Below are 15,324 nucleotides of genomic sequence, written 5' to 3' on the forward strand. Positions count from 1 at the left end.
TCCTCATTATGATAGCAGGATAGCTCATAAGTGTTTCCATGCCTGATCTTCAACAAATTCCAAAAGAATGGAGCCACCTCTTCAGCAGTTTTTTCGGTTCCTATTATATTGTTCTATTTTGTAATTATGTACTATTTTGGTATTCTATTCCAAATAGATTGTAGATATTTTGTAAAATTTTATATAAATAACTCCTCCTTTGAGTTATTAAGGGTTGAACCCTTGGACAAGTTATCAAGAATATTTGTACTAAGTTGGACCATTTTTGAAATAATAAAAGATTTTGGATTTTCCTCATATGGTCTATCTCTCGGTGATTTGTATTTCATCTTGTCTATTCATTATATCTTCTTCATATAATTAAGTCTTTTGCAGTTATCTGATTTAAAATTTAATTGAATTTCAGTTTCATTTTGGATCTTATGTGAAGTTGTAATTTAAAAAAGAGATAAATTTACAGAACTATTTGTTATTGTAAATTCCTCTTTGAGTATAAATTGCACCAGATCTCTGTTATAGTCTGATCATATTTTATTGATTAAGAAAACACTATTTTCTTAATTTCTACTTATAAATGATTAAATATTCATTTTGAATATCAAATCAATTATACCTCTTCATACTCTACTTCTCCATCACATTAAAATCAAACTAACTATGTGTAGTTAAAAAACAACCTTTCATTTGATAAAAAATCTGTCTAAGTTTAAAGCACCTGGTTATAAATAGTTCATTGGTCATCCAATCACTCAAAACAACAAAACATTATAGATGCTTTGAAATAATTAATTGAACTTAGGTTATCTCAAAGGACAACAAAAAGTTTACTTTGCACCCACAAAACCCTCAACCACTGGCCCTTTCAACAACGACCTACAAGTAGATCGCAGTCTCACTCGAAGTTATTATGGGAGGTTGTAGAACCATGTTTCTGCAGCCTGAGGGATGTTGCAATGTGGCACTTTTGTAGTCTCTTTATATTTTAACTCTTATAAATTTCTTTGCATACATCAATTACTTTGCACTTATATATTACATCACAAAATTACATTCATCACTTAAACATAACATAAACATCCATAAGCTTCACAGTACCGAAATAAAATGCAGATATTAAGCAAATAAACACACGTAGAAACAAATTTTACCGTGGTTCATCCTAATGTGGGAATACGTCCACAAGAATTGTTGCTTATAATATAGACTTCGTACAACAAACAGTTCTTCCCTACACACACAACTACAGGTTGTTTGTGCACTAAGCTGCAAATGGTCTACGCACTTAGCTGCAGACCTAGGCCTTCACACACATAGCTGCTGAGCCTTGTCCTTTCTTTGAAGTACATATCAATAGAATTAAACCATAAACATAGATTTCGTTCAATACTTGTCCTTCTTCTTTATTATTCATCCCTATATATACTATTACATGAGGGATTACATCGCTACATTACCATGGACCTGTTACCATGGTTTCCAAAATACAAGGGATTATGGTCCAAAACGATCAACTTATACAATATTATATGTTTTTACAAAAAGGAAGATTTTTTGCCACGAAGCCCCTATGCTGTGCAGTGACTTTGTTGCACGGTCTTCATTGTGCTCCGCTGCTCTGCTGCGTGGTCCACTTCGTACTCTGCGACATCTTTTCTATTGCACGCTCCACAATACTACTTGTTTCTTGCCCAAAATTTGGATAAGTTGGATCGCACCCAACATGCCCCCAATGCTCATCTATGACTCGTCCCAAGTCACTTAGCTATTGTGCCTCTGATATTTTCTGCAATGTTGTTGTAGGCCTGATTGAAATATTGGAGCACTTTTGTCATTTGTTTATCCTCACGGCGTGCTTCCTCGAACAATTCTTATGTTACATGCTCTGCAGCCTCCTGTAGCAATGCTTGCCTCATTCTGTCAAAGCTCTTGAAGCTTCTTATCTACTGTCTGTGAGAGACGAAGAGCCCATCCTACCAAGGCTGAGTTCTTTCTATCAACATTTTCTCTTCCCTCTTTAGCTCTTCGATCCACTTTTGCAGCACCTTCGCTTCTTGATCTTTGTGAGCTTCTGCGATAAGAAATTCTTTCACAACTGCTCGAATTTCCTCTAAATGTTGCTACTTTTGCTGCATCTCCTCCTGTAGTTTCTGAACATTTGGATCTTTCTGCAGTGAAATCAAAACTTGCATTCTTTCATCCAGTAGTTTGTTCTAGTTTGCCAATGCTTTGGAGATGCTAAAGATGACTAAATTCAAGTCAACCTCCCTCCAATCTCTTACATCCTATGGCGTACCTAGCTATAGCTTCAATTGCAGATCACTGATTTTGACTTCGTATTCAAACTGTACCGTAACAAATTTATCCTTATGTTCCTTGATTGCAAGGACCAGGTTCACGACCTTTTCTTCTGTTGATTCCTCTTTGCAGACCTCCATGTCCAGAATTCCTTTGCATGTTGTTTCTACTGTGTCCTTTAGCTACTGATATTCTTTTACTATCTGATCTCTCTCTTGTATTGTTTGGTCAAGCTTCTGTGACACCGCAGCCTGCTCCTTTTCCACCTGTATGTTGAGCTGCGATGTGTGCTCTTCCCTTAGCTTTAGTTCCTCTGTAATATTTTCATGCAGCTTATGCAACCTTGACAGAGACAATGTTGCAATGTTAATGTTTATGTGTGTCCACTCCTTGGCTTGATGCTGAATTTATGCTGACTCGAATTGTAGAGCCCCTGCAGATATCTGTGTCAACCTCGCTACAAGGGTAGGCATAATTGACTTTCCTTTTGTAATCATTTATTGTATTTGTGTAGGTTGTCTAATCGACATTGGAAAAAGCTTCAACTCGATAATCCTCTCTTGCACACCTTTGATAATCTCATCGTAGCGATCTTCCACTTGTTCGAAGATTTCGATGTGATATCTGAACCTTATCTCTAATTTGGTCCAAGTCACCCTTAGTAAGAAGCATTGGTGTGAAATCCTTTGACTTATCCACCTTATGTGGAAGCTTAACCTTCGATCTTCCTTTTCTCTGTGACATATTTCTCTGTTTCTACCTTCTCTGTATGCTTCATCGTATTCTGGCCTCCTTAAGGTTCCTCCTCATGTTCTTCTTCATGGTGTTCTTCTTCCTCTTCCTCTTCCTCTACTTCCTTCTCCTTATCTTTTCCACTGCCTTTTCCATGGTGCAAAGTGTCTAGTTCTTCTTCTTCTGCTACACTATCTCCTGCCTCCTCCAACGGAGTCATCCAATCTGCGACCCATGTTCTACTTCGAGTAGATCATAATCTTTGACTATATATGGAAATGCATTCCATTTCTTCTTCACGTTTCTACACGCCTGTATGTATAATCTATGAAAATATTCCTTGAACCTCGCCATGGGGTTGTACTATTTGTATAAACTTGGTGAGGCACAGTTACTGGTTTACGAGCATGTGCAGATCCATCTGATATAGTATAAAAAAATATCATGCTTTCCTGTGTGCGCGATCATTGAGTGGTATGCCACAACGAAGCATACATCACAACCTCACATACATCTTCTTCTCTTAGAGGAAATTGTGTATCCTTCGGTTCCTTCCATGTCAATGTAGAAATGATCAATAATAATTAGGCATAATGGAAAGATGTACCTTTCTCCTAGACCTCGCAACAGTTGTCCAAGAATTCCTTACATAAATACGTAGCCCAGTTATACTGGACTCCATTTGTGCACTGCGTAGCTTAAGACACCATCGACGCAGGTACTTCATTTGCATGAAACTTCCTCATAATCTTTCCAGCAAGAATATCTTCCATGAAGTGGACAGCTTGGTCATTGATGGAGTTTATGTCGTAGCTCCTATTTCCATTCACTAATCCACACTTCTACTTCATGCTTTCTGCCAAGGCACGGTCCTGGTCCTTCCTGAAGAACTCCTTCATGGGATTCCACCCTTGGTATGGTAATCTCATTATCCTACATATCAACATTTGATCTATGTGGATTTTATTTCCCATCCACAGGTGTCCATCATGTACTAACATCAAAAATTGTCAAACACAAACTGTGTTTGATGAACACCTGTCAGAGTGCGGCACATTTAACATGTTGAGCAGTCTTGACTCAGAAAGCCCATTCACCCATCACTGTGGTTCTAATCTTGTCACTCCACTTTTTGGGTGGTGAACCTACTGCAAGTACCAACTTGGTGCGAACTGTGGGTACTTCGTCTCGTCATTAAATTCATTATCTATGAATTTCAGCTGCAGGGTTTCTCCTAAAATATCTCATTCAAACGACACATCCTCTAGAAATAGAGGTGTGAACATCGCATACTTTGCATCTTTGGCATCCTTTACAGGCTTAGCGTTGGAATTCCTTGGTGGGATATATGCAGGCAGAGGTGAGATGAACGTTGCGCCACCTTCCTCTGCCTAGATTTCTTCCACGTATTCTTCCATGTCGACCTGTTGAGGTTTCTTCTAAGGCTTTACAGGTTTGGCAAGCTTCTTGTCATTCTTTTTCTTGGTTCTAACTTCCTTGGGTTGGTTCTACCTCGGCGATGTCCGCGGATTCTGTGGCGGAAGTGCTGCTACTGAGGGTGTTGCTGCTACGAGTGTTGCTACAGGTGATGTTGTGGGTGTATCAGCTGTTGCTATGGCGACTTCTTCCATAACTCCTTCTTTACCTTTCCCATTAAAAATTCGCACAAATTCTTTAGTCGATAGGATATTCATACAAGAAATCTTTGTAACTGCTTCACACTATTACTCTCTCAAGTGCTCGATTCGACAAAGTTCTTAATCTCAGTGATATTCGGTTATTTATAACAATTTCAACCTTTGAACCTCATCATTAGATTTTGTTTTGTCCTGATTTTGTTCAGATTGTGTCATTAAATGTGTATCTATCATTAAATTCTACCAACTATCGTCTTAAATGCAACTTGATGCCTATCTTTTCTTTTTAACGGTCATATTTCTATTTCTTCGGCAAACTTCGACACGTTGCCTATTGTAGTTCACCTTTGTATTACGTCGCGGCTTCCTACGAACTTCAACACGCCCCCTATTGTAGTGCATCTCTATCTTACGTCACAACTTCTTGCGAACTTTGACATGTTCCTGATTGTACCGAACTACTATCTTCATCGAAGCTCGCTCTATAGTGTAGTTTATAGTCCAGTGTCCACTTTCAACTGCATGTGACACTAAGACTTTCCTTCTTTCTTCTTTAGGGAAAATTTGTAGGGAAATCGTTGTCCTTGCACAACTTCAATCTACTTCCATTCACTTTTCCTTGAATTAATTCTCCATTTAACTTTGCTAACTGTACTATGCCTACATCAATAATATATTGAATAACATATGGGCCTAACCAATGTGTTTTGAACTTCCATGAAATTTCACAAACTTACTGTCATAGAGGATAACAAGGTCTCCTACATGAAACTTCTTTTCCTTAATGTGCATGTCATGCCAAGCCTTTTCTCTTTCCTTCTGCACTTGTTGATGAAATCCAGCTATAAACCTGTCTTCTTCTAGAGAAATTAACTTCAACATCCTTTATTCCATTATGTTGGGGTCTACCATATTTGTAAAAGCTACAATTCTTAAGCTAGGGATAATGTATTACATGGGCATCAATACTTCTTGCCCATAAGCCAACCTAAAGGGTGTCTAACCTGTCAACTTTTTTCATGTAGTCCTATAAGCCCATAATACTACTGGAATTCTAAGATCCCAATAATCCCTATTCACATTACATACCTTAGTCAGTGCATTCTCCAAACTTTTATTGAATGCCTCCACAGTTCCATTTGCATGAGGATGATAAGGAGTGCTCTTTTTGTGGTAAACTTGAAATTCCTCAGTTAATGCTTCGATGGTCTTATTCAAGAAATGTGACCCTTGGTCACTCATCAATATCTTTGGGCACCCAAATCTGGACAATATATATTCAAAGATGAACTTCATAGCATTTTTTACATTGCAATCCTTCACTAGTTTTGTTTCAGCCCACCTTTTCAAATAATTAGTTGCAGTGATTATATACCTCACACTAGTCCTTTTCTCTGGTGGATCGATAGGTTCAAAAAAATCAATAGCCCATTTTTCAAAAGCTTGCAAAGTTAGTTGTGGCACTAGTAGCATATTATTTCTCCTTGAAGTTTTTCCTATTCTTTGGAAGATATCACAAGCTCGACAATACTCATTTGCATCTTTGTGTAGTGTAGGCCACCATAGCCCTGATCTTAAAATTTTTTGCACAATAGCTTTCCCTTCATAATGTCCACCAATTTTGCCACTATGATATTATGTTAAATTATTTGTCTTTCGTGCTTAGGAACACATCTGTGCAATATTTCATCTGGTCCCATTTTATACAAATGTTCTGCTATCAATGAAAAATGTGTTCCCTTAACCACCAATTGCTTCTTCTATTGCGTAGTGTATTCTAAAGGAACCATCCCTGTGGTTAGGAACTGAATAATATCAACAAAGTGATCATCTGCTATCCTAATTGCAAACAGTTGTGCATCAAGAATATTATCCTCTATATTCATTGGCTCTTCTCCTATCTCTAACCTTGACAAATGATCAGGTCTAACATTTAGTCTTCCTGGCTTGACAACAACTTCAAAATCATACTCCTAAAATAATAATAGCCGTCTGCAATTTTTTCCTCCTAAAACAATCTTATTGACCAGGTAATTTAGTGGAGAGTGGTCTGTGAACATCTTAAAATGTGATCGCAAAAAAATAATGTCTGAATTTTTGTAAAGCATATACCATAACTAGTCCCTCTCTTTATGTAGTTCTATAGTTCTTTCCTGCTTTAGACAGTTTCCTACTTGCAAAATCTATAGGGTGATTGATTTCTCTTGCACCAAGCTATGCCAACACCACTCCTAAAGTTATGCATGAAGCATCCAATGAACATGAAATTAGTTATTCCAATATGGAAATACCAGTATAGGATAAGTTACCATATTTTATTTTAGTTTGTCGAGGCTCTTTTGACAGTCTTCGTTCCATAGGAAAGTAACATATTTCTTAAGAATTTTTTCCATAGGCGCAATAATCTGTGCATATCCTTTGATAATTTTTCTATAGTATCCTCTATGTCCCAAAGTGGTGCAAAACTATCTCACTTTTTTTGGTGGAGGTAAATACACAATAATAGCAATCTTTGAAGGATCCACCATCAATCATTTCTTGCAAACAATATGTCCTAGCAATATACCAAAAGGTACATAGAATGTGCACTTCTTAATGTTCAGAGAGATATGATACTGTCTGCATGTGTCAAGCATCAGTCTTAAGCTTGCAACATGTTTCTTCAATAACCCAAATATTTTCCAATCATCGAAGTATACTTCTAAGAACTTGTGAATATATTCTTTGAAAGTTACAACCACCACTTTTGAAAAGATGGTAGAGGCATTCTCCAGTCAAAAAGGCATCATTGTATATTGATATGATCCCCGTTATGTAGCAAAGGTAGTCTTATGTCGATATTTTGGTGCAATCTTGATATGATGGTATCCTAAAAATCCATCTGTGAATGAGTAGGCCTCCTATCCACCTACATTATCCAACACTTCATCTGTAAAGGGTGTAGGGAAGGGATCATGCACACATGCATTATTTAATTCCCTTAGATCCACACAAATATTGATTTCTCCTTTAGCCTTCTTTTCCTAGACTACCATGGGACTTACCCACTCTTATTCCTCCACAGGTTCAATGATCCCTGTTGCTGTCATTTTATCTAACTATTCTTTTACTTTCTCCTTATATTTTGGCTTCAATATGTAGGGTCTTTTCTTTACAGGCTTTGTATCAGGCTTTAAAGGAATCTTCATAACTCCCAAGTCTCCTACTATTCCCTTCATATATGATAACTTAGTGGGGAGTAACTCATGGTATTCATGCAAAAGATATGTCACTTTGTTGACAGTTTCTTCATCCCAATAATTTCTTATCGTTCTGAACTTTGGCTCATCTTCTGACCTTATATTCACCTTCCTTGTATTTAATCTCTTTGTTATATCGGGCGTTTGTAATTTAGGTCCATTTACTTCGTAATAGCCACTAGATTCTTCTATGTCAATATTGTGAGGGTCTTCATCTTCTTTTACAGTGATGTTGTAGCATTCCAGTACATTATGTAGCTGCGCAACCCAATAAGGCTGCTAAGTGAGTAGAATTTCATTCTCAAAAATCTTCTTTTTAACTATCTGAAGGGCTAAATCTATATATGGACAATCATCTTTGAAGCTAAATTTCAATATTAAACCATAAACCATCTTTGTCTAGCTCGCAGTACCATGTCAAAGTTTTGTTTCCAAGTACTAGTTTTGAGGAATTGTCTCCAATGTATGGATGAACCCATGCACCCATTTTTCTTGTGGAATCTCCTTCCATGTTGTCATACAAAGCTAGATGTGCTCTCTAGGGCGAATTTGACCATCATATTTATCTAGCAATTCTGTTTCTATTTGACCAAACCTTATCCATATCAACCTTTGACATTCCTGCCAAGTTCCCATTTCTTCTTATGTGTACCCCACCATCTAGTAGGAGTAGCTCTCAATGCTAGATCAAGAGCTAAAAATCTTTGACATTCTAGTACCTATTCTTCATATTCTTAAAGAAAAGTATTCATATTAACCAAACCATCGTAAAAAGCTAAGTCACATACCTCAACTGTCATACAATGAACTGTTTTGGTAATTTTTGCACATCGCCTTGTAGAAACTTCATGTAACCTGTTTTTCTAATTTTCCAATCCCTGTTCCGAATCTGAAGTACAGGAACTGTCTTATTCCTAGCTCAATTTTCCATCTGCAATGGGCTTAATCCATTATTCTTCTTTGGATTTTATCTGATAAATGTTGTATATGTCAAGTGTTGTACTCTTCTTTAATTGGTTCAGTATACCTTTCTCCTTCTGATGGATCTAATTGAATAATGCCTCTCATATTTTTGCTTTCAAATATCATTTTCCTCTTATTTAAGGTTATTATAGCCATGTTAGAAAATTCCCAATCCAGTCCAAGTAGTGCAGGATAGGGGTTACTGTCATCCACAATTTTTTTATCACTTCAAAATCACTAGTAGTGCACAACCCTTCAATGTCTACTATAATTCCTAATAATCTTCCTAGAGGAAAAATATTTTGTTGGTTTTCCATTCTTAGTTGAATAAGTGACCATTGCAACTTCAGTTTTCCCTTTAATTCCCATGTTTTATTTGTCAGGAAATTAGCTTTAGATCCCAGATCTAAAATAACTTGGTCCATGTCACGTTCTCCTATTTGTGCACTAAACCTCATTTCCTTTCTAGTTCTCTTTTATCTATGTAAATTGTTAACTTTTTGTATCTCACTCCATGGTACTTCTTTAGATGTGCAGGAATTTATCAATTCCCGAAGTCCTTCTACAACTTTCTGATCTCGCAATAATTTCATACAAGTTTGAAGAAAAGGTTTTAGAGTATCTACCTGATATATTGCATCTTTTTCCTGTATTGTCAGAGCTTGGTCTTATGTTGAAGATGATAGATCAAAACTATTCTTATGATTCTTCTAGCGTTGGATGTCGAAGCTCCTGCACCCATAAAGCTTCGCTTTGCTTCCATAAAGACTTTTTTTTCCCTTTGAATATCAAACCCAGGGGCTTTTTCAGTAGTATTTCTTACCCATGTAGCTTCCACTTCCTTCTTCACATTTGCTTTATCATCCCCAGTCACATCTCCACTTCTTGTTACAATATTTATGTGAGGTTCAACGGTCCTTGGTTCCGTAGTCATCTTTTGGATGCTTTGTGTCGGATGTTGGTTCCTCTTTTCTTGAACTTTTGCCATAGGTACCAAACACTCTTCAATTACATGATCAAAATATTTGCAATATTTACATGTCATGGCAGGATTCTAACAGTCTCTCGCGAAGTGTCCTGCCTAGTCATAGTTATATCAGATAATATATCCTTCTCCTCGACCAACTCCACCACCTCGACCAGTAAATCAACCTTGACCTTGCTAACCACCTTGACCACTACGTTGTCCATGTTCGTCATGTGCATGTTCTTTAAATTGCATCCTATATGCATCAACACTTCAATCCATCATTAGTTCATAAGCTCGACAATTATTTTCATCATGTCCCACTGATTTGTAGAACTTGCAATATAGGTTCCTTGGAGTCTGTACATACTTTTGCAACAGATAATAATCTTCAGCATGATGTTCGCCCCTAGTTTTACATATCTCGCACCATAAGATGGATCCGGGATTCAAAGGATTCAGTGCTCCACTAGCCATGTAGTTTCTGAAGAGAGGAAATTATTCCTTAGAATGGCCTTCTCCTTTACACTTTGTGCACCATACTTCTTCTCGAAATTCTTTACTTTTCTTCATATCTTGTATTTGCAGAGTCAAATTTTCTAGTTGACTCTAGATCTGCTGCATACCTGCATTGGTATCTGTTGTGGGGAAAAGTATCCGACTCGGATGACCCTATCCCTACTCTAAGGGTGACAGTCCTTAGCAACAACTGAAAGTAAAACTTTGATATTTTCCTTTATGAAAGTACAGAGAAGGAAGAAAAGATTGACCAACCGATATCCTTTGCTTTTGTCGATCCTATCCTCTCTCTTTGTCTCTTGTTCCCAGCTCCTTGCTCCCTTTGCCGGCCCAGCTACACAAAGATCCTGCACAAACAAGAGAAGGAAAACTACAAGAAACATGTACTCATAACTGATGCATGGATTAGAGTGAATCAGATATACAAGTAAATACAATACATCAATGCAATACAAGTATATAGGAGAACATTCAAAGCTTTATTGATAGAAGTAAAAGGGTTCTGAGAAGGTTACAACCATCAATGGCTCCAATCCAGCAGCACCTCCCCAGCAGCAAGAAATCTCCTCTTCACCTCTATAAAAGCAATCACCCAATAACTCTAACTGTAAACCAACAGCACTTCCTTGCTTTGCACAAAATTCCAGCCCCCTTAGACCTCATAGAAGAGCTCTATATATAGGAGAGAAGAAGAGAGGATGAGTCAGCTTGAGACTGACATAAAGCTGCCTTGTGTCCTCTCCTTCTTCAGTTAAACTTCAGTTCTTGAGTCCACTTGGAGATCCTTGCTTACACATGGAGATCAAGTACCTCTTACTCATCACAGGGCGAATCCCTTGAACCAAGTGTCAGTTTGGAAGCTTCCTGGGCAGTTGACACCTTGCAGAATGACTGTGCCACTTGGCCAATCTCGCCCAGCACAGGTAGCCTTCATTGGAGTTGACTTTCAGCGCAGGTACAAGGAGGAGCAGTTGACATTCAGCGCAGTTGCTCAGTGGAGCAGCTGACATGATCCAAAAATAGCCTGTTTTTGAGTGTTTTCAGGTGGAGAACTGATAGGGAGTGCTGTGGTTTGCTGACCTTGTTCCTCTAGGGGTAAGAACAACATGTTTAGGGACTGAGGATCCCTATAATTATTGACATTTCATGCTCCATGCTGCGAGGCACAAAAATGTCTATAACAGTTGCCCCCTAAAGTATGAGGTCGTTTATCGGGTGAAATGCTTTATCCAGAGGATCCGAAGTTCATTCAAGTGCTGAGAGGTGCCCTGTAATACAATACAATACAATACATTATTTTTCATTCTGTTTTCATGATCTGGCTGAGGCGGGCATTCCCATGCTCAGCTTTATAAATACATTTTGGTACATAGAACAGACGATCGTCTGATGGTAGACTGATAATTCTCTGCTGAAATTATCATCCTTTGAATAGGATGATCATCTGCTGCAATGATGTACATGACAAATGCTTTTATATTTCCTGAATATATATAGCAGCCCGGATGGATGAAACTAGATCCGGGGTCTTCAAAACTCGTTCGATCTTCACTCTGAGTACAAGTCGATCCATGTGAGAATTGCGCTGAAGTCGAACATGGAAAGACATCGCTTGATTACCGGTCAATAATAAAAACTGTTAACAAGCACGAGAGGAATCACCGATAATGATAATGACCCTCAAGGTACTGCAGTACAATTCACGTGGCGTGAATAAAGGACTTGGCGTCGAACGCCACGCAAAATCTTCTAGTCGAAGGTCATTGATGTATACCTGTCGCCGGAAGTGAGAAACTTGCCATTGAGGCATGCAAGCTTCAAAGTACTGATGGGGGTGTTCCTAGATCAACTTCTTGGATAATGAGCTGAAGTCGACAAGAAGCGATCCGTCAGAGGAGGGCCTTAATGAATCCCACATCAATGACACGGAACGGAGCTAATGATTTTAGTGGAGGTGAAAACAAATTGTGACATATGATTCAGGGTGGCGATCATGAATGGATGAAGGATAATGTATGGCAGTGGATGGGACACGGTTGACACTTTCAGAATGACCTCTCTTGAACATATAACGACACTGATGCGATGGATCGGTAGCATTACCCCAAATGTGGATGGTCTAGCGAAGACCATGGTGATGAGACCGGTGAATGAAACAACCCAACCCGATGTGGTACGGAGGAAAAGTGTCATGTTCAAGAGCGACTTGCTACCATTAAGCTTTGATGTTCTCCCAATTTTTCCCCAGTCATTTCTGACCAGTACCTCTTTATTTTTGTCAAGCTTGAGGAGGATAACATATGCTTGTTCTATAACCTGCCCTTCGGGCAAGCCCATCGCTATGATTTAACGAGCTTAACGATAGGGAAACTCGTTCTCGTCTAAAGACAAGTTTGTCGATATTTAATCATTTTAACGAGTCTAACGACAAGGAAAACTCGGTCCTTTTCATTTTTAGAGAGTCTGAAAAGGTACAGAAAGTTAACTCCATAATTCCTTTTTCGTCATCTAATCCCTTAAGTCTGAAAAAGTATAAAACAATACAGAAGGGATGGGTGTTCGGTACTTTTAACGAGCCGAACAAAACAAGCGCTCGATCTTTTTGTGTAATAATCCCTCAAGCCCAAAAAAGATTAAAGTCTAAATGAGGGATAGTTCTTCCGGTCCCTTTAACGAGCTGGAAGGCCAGAACTCGGCAAACTTTTCATATTTTATGAGTCAGAAAAGAGCTCAAAGATGACTCGTCTTTTGAGGAACGAGTGATGAACGGGGATAGCAGCAGATTCCAGGTACAGGTTGGAATTCTCCAATCACGACAGTGTCACAAGGATGGCTAAGTGAAATCACTCTTCGCAGCTGTTCCTCAAAATGGGTAAACAAACATATGGAGGTGAACGATTGGCCAAATGAACGGATGGAGGTGGTGGCGTATAAACACGACCAAGGGCTTTTAACATGGCAGTCAAAGGTTACATTTCTCAAGGTTATTTACCGGTTCATTTTTTCTGGATGAGCTTGAACTGTAGGGAAAGATTGCTCACAATTTATGTTTATTTTTTAACGAGCATGAACTCTGTACAAAAACTGCTCGAATTCTTGCGTTTATTTTTTAACGAGCATGAACATTGCTAAAACTGCTCGAAGATAAGTTTGCATGCCCCCAGCATAATAATGCAAATCGAGGTGCATGCCCCCCAAGCTTCATTGCATTCAACTTGGTGATTGGAATGAAGGTTTACCTTTGAATTTTGAAAAGGGGATTTGTTTCATTTTTTAATGAGGTTGACATAGTAAAAGAACTATCCTCATGACTCGTTGTTTCATTTTTTAACGAGGTTGACACGAGATAAGAACCGTCCTCGGTGCCGACAAAATATCTAGGAATCTTCCGAATCCAACCAGAAGATTGGATTAGATTTCATTTTGTAGGTTTCCACCGTGGCCACTCCCGCCAGATTACTTGGAGGCGGTAAGGCGAAAGTACCCATTAAGGCAGGGTCTTTTAGGAGACCTACTCCGATATTTTGAAGCAAATGATTCCTTCCATGGATCATTGGAATGCTTCCTGTAACTTGTGAACTGTTGGGGAGAAAAGTTTGTTGGTCGACGATTGTAATTCCTTCTTGGAAGGGAAACGCAATCTTCCTGAAGTAGGTCGACACAACCGCGGCCATGGCATAGATCCAGGGCCTTCCTAGTAGGATGTTGTAATCGAGGTTTCCATCAATTACTTCAACATCAATTCCTACTGTTTTGCCCCCCAGTTCAATTTGCAAGTTACTTAAAATCCCGTATGGAGTGTATGATCGTCCATCAAATGCTTGTAACGTCGTTGACGATTTCGACAAGGGTGGTGAGCCTAAATCTTTCCAGCAACTCATCGACATAAGACATGTAGATGCCCCCTCATCAATAATTGTTCGATGAACAGTTTTGTTGAGGGCTTTCACTTGAATAAGGAAAGCTAGTTGAGCTGGTAATTGCGGGTCATATCCTTTATGATCAAAGGCCACAAGATTGGAATCCATTGGGCCAATCCCACCTATTGCTGATAATAAAGCTTGCTCTTGGGAGGGGTAATTTTGTGGTACCTCAAGTGTCGACATAGTGGACGGCGATTGGGCCAGGTCCTTTACTATATTATAATTCTGTGCTTCTTTGGCACGAGGATTAAATTTCGATTTGTGTACTACTCCCTTTGGCGACTTTATCATTGGCTCAGGAACGATGGGTGGCACAACTTCGGTCAAAGTTGTTGTTGAACTACTAGGTCGTTCGTTAACCTTGTTGTTCGACAGCTTTGGATTCCCGTAATCTTTATTCCTTGTCAAAGCATTATTCTGTTGCTTTGAGGTAGACAACATAAGCACTTGGGACCTGGAAGCATTTTGATTAGCAACCATATTTTGACCTAGATTAGGAAACGGATCAGTCAATACTGCTGGGGTTTTTGAACTCTTGAAGAGTTTCTTAACTTCAACTATATGTGGACAATATTTCGTCCAATGATCCTCATCGCATATATGACACCCTACCGGGGGTTTCCTTTTTCTTCCTGTCTTTTTCTTCTTGCCCCCTGGTTGCTTCAGTTGTTTGCCCTTGTCGGTCGACATGGCATTTACTTCTGAGGCAAGAAGTTTTTCATTTGCATTTTGACTGTAAATTTTGTGCTTGCCAATCACGTCATCGCCGGCGTGAGAGTCATTGTTTGATTTAGGAGGAGGAGGAATTGAGAATTCCGGTCTAGGGGCGTCAGGTAATTTTTCGTAGAGCGTGCCAGACTGAGTATAAACCAAGTCTAGATATTGCGCACGAGCTATAACTTGCTCTTCTGTTACGACTCCCCCCTTGGCCACATCTTCCGTTATGGCCGGAAGTAATGACTTTATAAACCATTCAGCTAATAGCTGATCGGGAACATATGTTTTTACCATCCTACGACGACGTCGCCATTCATGTATATGATCAGATA

The sequence above is a fragment of the Pinus tabuliformis genome, chromosome 8 (genome assembly GCF_031772625.1).
Source record: "Pinus tabuliformis cultivar Carrire ecotype Pingquan chromosome 8, CPIR1, whole genome shotgun sequence".
Classification (NCBI taxonomy): domain Eukaryota; kingdom Viridiplantae; phylum Streptophyta; class Pinopsida; order Pinales; family Pinaceae; genus Pinus; species Pinus tabuliformis.